Source organism: Cataglyphis hispanica, chromosome 1 (assembly GCF_021464435.1).
Source record: "Cataglyphis hispanica isolate Lineage 1 chromosome 1, ULB_Chis1_1.0, whole genome shotgun sequence".
Taxonomy (NCBI): domain Eukaryota; kingdom Metazoa; phylum Arthropoda; class Insecta; order Hymenoptera; family Formicidae; genus Cataglyphis; species Cataglyphis hispanica.
In genome coordinates, this window is record NC_065954.1 from 62,781 (window position 1) to 71,234 (window position 8,454).

At 29.4% G+C, this 8,454-nt stretch overlaps 1 pseudogene; it reads left to right on the forward strand.

Annotated features, from left to right (window-relative positions):
• Window positions 1–566: 566 nt before the first annotated feature.
• LOC126852547 (uncharacterized) lies at window positions 567–8,018 on the forward strand (annotated as a pseudogene).
• The last annotated feature ends 436 nt before the right edge of the window (window positions 8,019–8,454 follow it).

The window sequence follows — 8,454 nt, forward strand, 5'->3', positions numbered from 1 at the left end:
TATAAAAATGACAATGTATGATAATCCTTTATACATGAAACTGCAAACTGTATTATATTTATTTGATTTTGAAAAATCTATTGATCATATGTATTACTGGTTGTGTGAAAATACACATATAATTAACAAAAATTTCAACAATTTGTTAATGTTTTGCAACGTAATAATGTTACTAATATGTGTGATGCTGCAAAAGAGATTCTTGAAAATGATATATTTGACAGCGAATCACTTATTGATTGTGAATTATTAGCATGCGCTGTAAATAACATTCTTTGTGATGCTTGTAATAAATAAGTTATTTTATTATTTATTTACCTAATTTTAATTATTTCTTCCATCCTTTATAACATAACAAAGTCAACAAACTTAAATCTTTTTCTCAACACGTTCTGCTAAAGATGTAAAAAATGATGTATATGAGACATGATATTCTAGTTAGAAGGAGACAAAGATATAGAATTAAAATATATATAATCGAGAGAAGTGTGTAACATTATCCATTCAATTCTCTTACGATGTTCTTGTCAAATCGTGTACGTTTTTTTATAACGATTTTGCGTGCTATGGATGAACATGAAGTTATTGTGATTGATGATGATGACGACGATGAAGTGATGTTCATTGAAGAAAATAATTTGGACAATAACGAAGCAAATGGGAACGATCAATTAATGGACAATAATAATTTTTCGGATGAAGACCGCATACTGTCTAAAGATTCGGACTACGATAGTGACGGTGATGATATCGCAGACATTAAAGAACAAATTATAAACAAAGTGGAAATAAACGGTTTAGGTGGAACTAAAATGTATTGTATATATTTATATTACAGAAGAACATGTTAAATTCTGCACATCATGTTTTTAAATATTACGGACTTTTTCCAGCATTCATGTTGTGCGAGAACATCAAAGCACACTCTGCGAATTGATATTGGACGAATATTGCACACAGTGCGGGAGGCCATTGCCGTCAAATATTGCCGTGCAACATGTGCCCCATTTGTACAAATTAAATTAATTGTATGTATTTTTCCAATTTTATAACACAATATTATTATTATTTAACTAATAAAATCTGTTGTTATCTGTTTCAAATAACGCGTATTATTTATATTATTATTATTATTATTATTATTATTATTGTTATTATATTTTTGTATTATAATTTTTATATTTTATACACACACACACTTTATATATATTTTACATACACACACACACACACAAATATTTGATTTTAAATAAATATTATTATATATAAACAGCTCGTTCTCACTTCTCTCTCTCCATGCTCGCTATCTCACTATCTCTCTTTCCATCCAGTGCACTATCCTCACGCTATCACCTATCCTTCCACGTCCATGCAACTATCTCCCTTATACCCACCGTCGAACGTCATATCTCGCGTGCATGCCTCGTGCTATCTTTCTCTCTTTTCCACGTTAATGTAGATGCTATCCTTTTCCTAAACGCCTCGTGCTATCCCTCTCCCACGTCCATGCAACGCCTCACGCTATCTCCCTCATATCCACCGTCGTACGAACGTATCTTGGGTGCATGCTTCGCGCTATCTCTCTCTCTCTCTCTCACGCGAACGCCTAGCGCTATCCTTCTCTTACGCGGATCCCTCGCGCTATCCCTCTCCCACACATCTCTTTAGCGCTATCCTCTCACATGCATGCAGTCTCTCGTGCGCTCTCCCTCTCTTCCTGGCGGACCCCTCACCAACCGGTCGCGCCACGGATCCTTCTCTTTTCCGCGGACCTCTCGCCTATCGATCGCGCCGCGGATCGCTCTCTTCCCCGCGGATCCTTCTTTTCCCTATGGACCCCTTACCTACCGGTTGCGCTGCGAATTACCCTGCGTGATATCTTCCTCCGCGTGGCGTCATATTCCCGGTGACATCATATCCCGCGTCATATCCGCCTCCCTGCGTGACGTCATACCCTCCGTGCCACCCCCGCGCGGTTTCCCCACACCTCTTACCCCCTTCCCGCCACCCCTCAAAGGACCAGAGTTAGAACTCTCATAGCTCTACTACTATAAACATAAACGTTGACATGATTGTTTGCGGTTGCGATTCTTTGCGTTGGTCTATATTTATTACAAAAGCAATCCATGCTTAACAGCTAAAAGGACTTGCTTTAATTGCAAAAAGAAAATTGCTAACTTATGGGCAAAATATGGGCCGCACCTCATAATCGACACTTCTGTTATGACTGATACTGGTTACCCGAACAGAGATAACATCATTGCCCACAAATTAAGTTCGCTTACAAAAATTGTGAAAGTCGATAGAAAAACATACATCTTAATCGGTGTGATCGATTATAATATGGAAAAGAAGCACTAATTCGTGTACGCATTAACAGGTGAATTTTTGATATAAATATGATTACTTAATTAAATAACATCAAACTGTAAATTCAAAAACGATTATATGTCCACATCTAATTGCATACGTGATATGCGATAAGACAAACCAATAAACGTTTATACATAACATAAAGTCATTAAAAAAATAATTAACAAAAGTAAATTTTAAAATCAAAAAATAAAAAATAAAAATAATAAAAAAATTTTTTAAATAAAAAATCAGTTAAAAATATAATAAAATAAAAAAAGTCAGTTCTCCACACGTTCATGTCGTTGGCTTTGGGTAATGCAGAGATTGAGAATACATAAAAATATCTTGCCAATATATTACAATCGTATAATAGAGAGATAACAATTATAAAATTATTTAAAATTGCTAGAACTTAGAATTGTTCTGAAATACATAGAGGAGTATTAGAACTATAACGTAAGACTTGACACGAGTTCAGAACTTGCACTAGTATAATAGCATATCATCATTATGGGCCGGTTGTTCCAAATTGTTGGTAAATTTATCCATTAGACACATTAAGTAAATTTCAATAACTGTTGTTCCATTTATTGATAAAGTTCACCTATGAGTAAAATTGTTGTTAGCAAAAGGTAATTTTACTTAATAGTCTAACTAGTAAAGTCTCTGTTTAACAAGTAAAGTAAACATTGGTTATGTTTTACGTATATTATTGAGAATATTGTGACATTTTAAGTTCTGTTTTACTTATAGACATGGTTTTAAATGTATATGCGGAATTTTTTCAACATGAGGACGAAGAAGATTATGATATATTAGTTGTGATTCGCAAACCACTGTCCGACCACGGCTAAATCTTTTAAATACGTATGATGAAAATGAATTTGTTGCTCGATGTAGATTGTGTAAAGAAACAATTCTTAGAATAGTTGACCTTAAGCCCACCGCACACAGTGCTTGTTTCCTTGTTTCCAATGTGTTCTAATTGGCTCTTCTTACGAGCCAGCAGAGAAATCTGCTAGAAAAATAGCACGGATTCAATCACCAAATTCCAGCAGGCTAGCCAGCGCGGCCATCAGTGACGTCACTTTTTATCATCGCTCCCAGCACAGCTGCCAGTTCCAAGCAAACGATCCAGCAAGGAAACAAGCACCGTGTGCGACAGGTTTTATACATGATAAAATAAAAACAAAAACAATGAGGTAAGTATAATTAATAAAACAAAGTAATAGAATATTTATTATTATAATTTTATTATAATACAATTAATGTGTAATTAATTATAATGTAATAAACTTATATATCTTCTTTATTTTTTAAAAACAATGCTACAACATCATTTTATCAGTTATTATTAACGTTGCATTTTTATGCAACTGGAACTTTTCAAATTACTATAACTGTTTCTGCAGGAATTCAAAAATCTACCACATGCAGAATTATAAAAAAGTAACAATAGCTCTGGCTTCTGAATGTCATCGTTATATACGTTTTCCAGAAAACATAGAAAAAAACATGTCAAAAGTTTTACAATATTGCAAAATTTCCACGTGTCATTGGTGCAATAGATTGTAATCATGTTAAAATTCAATCATTAAGTCAATCATATAATCTAAATACATGTTGTTTAAATTTACCTCTAAAAAAATATATTAATATTAATCTTTTTTTACTTCTATTAGTATTTTAATTTTAATTATTAATATTTTATTTCTAAAGAAATTATTGAACATGTTTTTATAATTTGTTTAGGCGGAGAAGAGGTAGAAGTTTTTCGAAACACAAAAAGTTTCTTCAGCATTAATGTGCAAGCAGTATGTAACAATAAACTACAATTTCAAAACATAGCTTGATGGCCTGATTCAACTCACGATGCTACCATTTTAGAGTATAATAATCGCTGGAGCGATTACGATAACTACGGCCCTTTATTTAAAAGATTGTTTCGTCCTAAAGGTACCGAGTGGCAACTAATAAATGATTTAAAAGTACAAAAGTGCAGTTGGCCTCGAAATGCTAAAAACGCATATATATTCTTTGCAAAAAAAAATATAAATTTTTACAAAAAGCAATGAGATCACAGTAAAAAAACTCACAAAGGTGAAAAAAAGTATGCCAAGTACATAAAAAATATTCCTTGTACACAACAGAAAGTTGAAAAGATACTTATCTCTGAAAAATAACTAATAAAAAATTTTTCTCTAAAAAATAAAAAACTAAATGAAATTAATAATTAACTGGCCAAGTATTTACAAGTAATTCAGTTTGTAAAGATTTGTAATTTGAAATAGTAGATGTTATAAAATCAATTTTTATAGAAGTGTTTTAGACAGATTTTCTTCTTAAAATTAAAACACATTTAATTTTTATTAACAGAATGATTTCCAAAATAAATTCAATTTTGAATAGTATATCACAAATTACATTACTTTAGAGTTTATTAAAGATGTTATATACTACAATATCAAATCATATTGTTAATGTTAAGTGCAATTAGAATTCTTTTGATTTACAAAGTATATCTTACAGGATGTATAATTTCAAAAAAAATTTTTTGTAAACTCTAAGTCAGGACGCGCGTATAAAACAAATTTACAAAGCAAAATATAAAAACGTGGCGTGCCCGTCGTAAACATGGAACTAGATTTGTGTTGTCTATATAATATTGCATGTGATATGAAAATTATTTGCATATTATATCATATATTCATTTATATAATTATATATATTTTATAAAATGTATTTTGCAAATCAAAGAAATCCTAATATAATTATATATATTTTATTAGATATATTTTGCAAATCAAAGGAATCCTTATTGCACTAATAATGATAAATGATGCAAGTAATTTTTACATAATATGAAATATTGTACAACACGAATTAATTGTATATGTTTATGACCCGAGCACGCCAAGTTTTTATATTTTGCTTTGTAAATTTGTTTTATACGCGCGTCCCGACTTAGAGTTTACGAAAAATTTTCTTTCAAATTATACATCCTGTAAGATATACTTTGTAAATCAAAAGAATTCTAATTGCACTTAACATTAACAATATGATTTGATATTATAATATATAATACTTTTAATAAACTCTAAAGTAATGTAATTTGTGATATACTATTCAAAATAGAACTTATTTCGGAAATCATTCTATTAATAAAAATTAAATGTATTTTAATTTTAAGGAGAAAATCTGTCTAAAACACTTCTATAAAAATTTATTTTATGATATCTACTATTTCAAATTACAAATATTTACAAAACTGAATTACTTGTAAATACTTGGCCAGTTAATTATTGATTTCATTTAGTTTATTTATTTTTTAGAGAAAAATTTTTTTATTAGTTATTTTTCAGAGATAAGTATTTTTTCAACTTTCTGTTGTATACAAGGAATATTTTTTATGTACTTGGCATACTTTTTTTTACCTTTGTGAGGTTTTTTTATTGTGATCTCATTGCTTTTTGTAAAAATTTATGTTTTTTCTGCAAAGAATATATATGCGTTTTTAGCATTTCGTGGCCAACTGCACTTTTGTACTTTTAAATCATTCATTAATTTCCACTCGATACCTTTAGCACGTATTATTCTTGCATAATGTCCATCAGTTACACTTTTATCTTGATGAAAAATTCCACTAATGACTTTATATATATTCGCACCAATACTTATCTTTTCCATAGGTACAGCTTTAATTTTTAAATCTGTTACTTTAATAATTTTTGGATCATTAATTTTAAATAACAATAACTGTAAGATGATAATACTTCCTGTTATTATTATATCAGTTTTTTCAAGTACTGAGACAGCATCACAATTGATACATATTTTTTGAACATTATTCCAATGTTGAAAAATTATATTGTATTAATTCTTGTAAAGTATATGATTTTTTTAAATTTATAAATGAACATATATTAATAAATTAAAATTTTAGTAGACCAGTTAATTATTATTATATCTTTTTTGACGTTTTTATATAAAACTTTATAAAATTTTGTATAAAATATAAATTTTTAATATAATAATACTTTTATTATATAACATAATATTATATAACATAACAACAATTTTCATATAACGTGGAATATTGTATGGACAAGTCTGGATCCATATACACTACTAAAAAAAATAGGGAACATTTTTTATATTTTAAAAATTGGATTATTTTCAAACCTAAATTATACATTACTAAAAAAAATAGGAAACATTTTTCATACCAAAAATTGGACTATTTTCAAACAAAGTTGAAACTCAACGAAAAATCATTGTACACAAAATTAAAAAAACCATTTCAAATCTTGCAGTTTTAACTTTAACGCACTATCAGTAATTTTTAATATCTTTTTATCTTGTTTGTTTTGTACTTTAAAAAAGAACACATTGTTTTGTAATTTAAAATTACACATTTTTGACACTCTGCAGCTCGGTAAAAAAACTCTTGAAAAATTCAACTTAAGTTTCATACTACAATATTTTGTCTACAAAACATTTTTTTTTAATTTTTCTACGATTCTTTTTGACCGAGTTACATGAGTTTGAAATGTCTGTATTTTTTAAAAATGAAAAAATGATAAAAATTTTTAAAAAATCACCAATAGCTTTAAAGTTAAAATTTCAAGCTTTATAAAATGCTTTCTTAATTTTTTGTCTACGATGATTTTTGGCGGAGTATCGACATTATTTCTAACAAATACAGTTTAGTTTCAAAATCGTGTAACTTATTAAAAAAAAGAAAAATTTTTAAAAAAGCATTTTGTAGGCAAAATAGAAGTGTTGTAGTTTATGGAACATGAGATAAACTTTTTAAAAGAAATTTTTTTATCGAATTGCGGAGTATCAAAAATACGTAATTTTAAGAAACGAAACAATGTATTTTTTTTTAAAGTACAGCACAAGGAAGATAAAAAAATTTTTTAAAACCATCTGTAACGCGTTAAAATTGAAACCAAGCTTTAAAATGCATTTTAATTTTGTGTACGATGATTTTTCGTCGAGTTTCAACGATTTGAAAAGAGCTGAATTTTTAGGGTATAAAAAGTGTTCCTTATTTTTTTTAGTAGTATATTTTAATGCAATCTGGGCACGTCAAATTTTTATACTTTGCTTCGGTATAAGTGTTTTATGCAACTTAGAGTTTACGAAAAATTGTCTTTCAAATTATACATCTTGTAAGACATACTTTGCAAATTAGAAAAATTCTAAACACAAACATATTATCGCTCGTCTACGTCTGCATCGTGGCATAAGATTCTTGTCTTATCATATCTCTCTGTCTGTATCTCGATGCGGCGTAGTGGTATATAAAAGAGTGTACACAAAAGAATAATCAAACTTAAATAGTGTGAATGCCCCTTGATGGACAAAATCACTTTGCGTCTGTGCGAGCATACGTACGTGAGTCTGAAACTTATCCGGAAAAAAAAAGTCTCACGTTTGCTATATACGAATATCATTTCTCAGGATTGACAGCACCAATCTTATTCAAACTGGTTGCAATCGAAAGTTTGCATTCACATTATATTATAAAAAATCAGTTAGATTTTTTATTACGGCTCTAGTTCCTGAGATATTTTAATCGAAATTATTATAGACATAAAACTCCGGACAAGCTACTTGGTAGCGACGCGGTCCTTGTACATAGGCAAAACTCTTGATAAGCCAGACAGATTTCTTTTATAATTGGCGTTTTTTTTTATGAACTTAGCGTCGCGACGCTACCGCGTCGCTTGATATAATTTTGGTGACAATATTGTAAAATAAGGATAAGAATAGGATGAAAATAAGGAATTAAAAGAGATTAAATATATAATTAAAATATATATTTAAAAAAAACTTATTTTATTTCTATTTTATTATATGTGTGTTTCAATATATGCGTGTGCGTGTTCGTGAGCGTGTGCGTGTCGTGTGTATGTGCGTGTGCGTGTCGTGTGTATGTGCGTGTGTGTGTGTGTGTGCGTGCTTTGGTATATTTAAATCTTTTTTTGTTAATAACTTTTTAATAAACAACGAGCGACGATTAAATTAGAAGAAAAAGTTATTCAGAATTATGTCCTTGACAACATATATTAAGGTCATTGAAATCGGAGA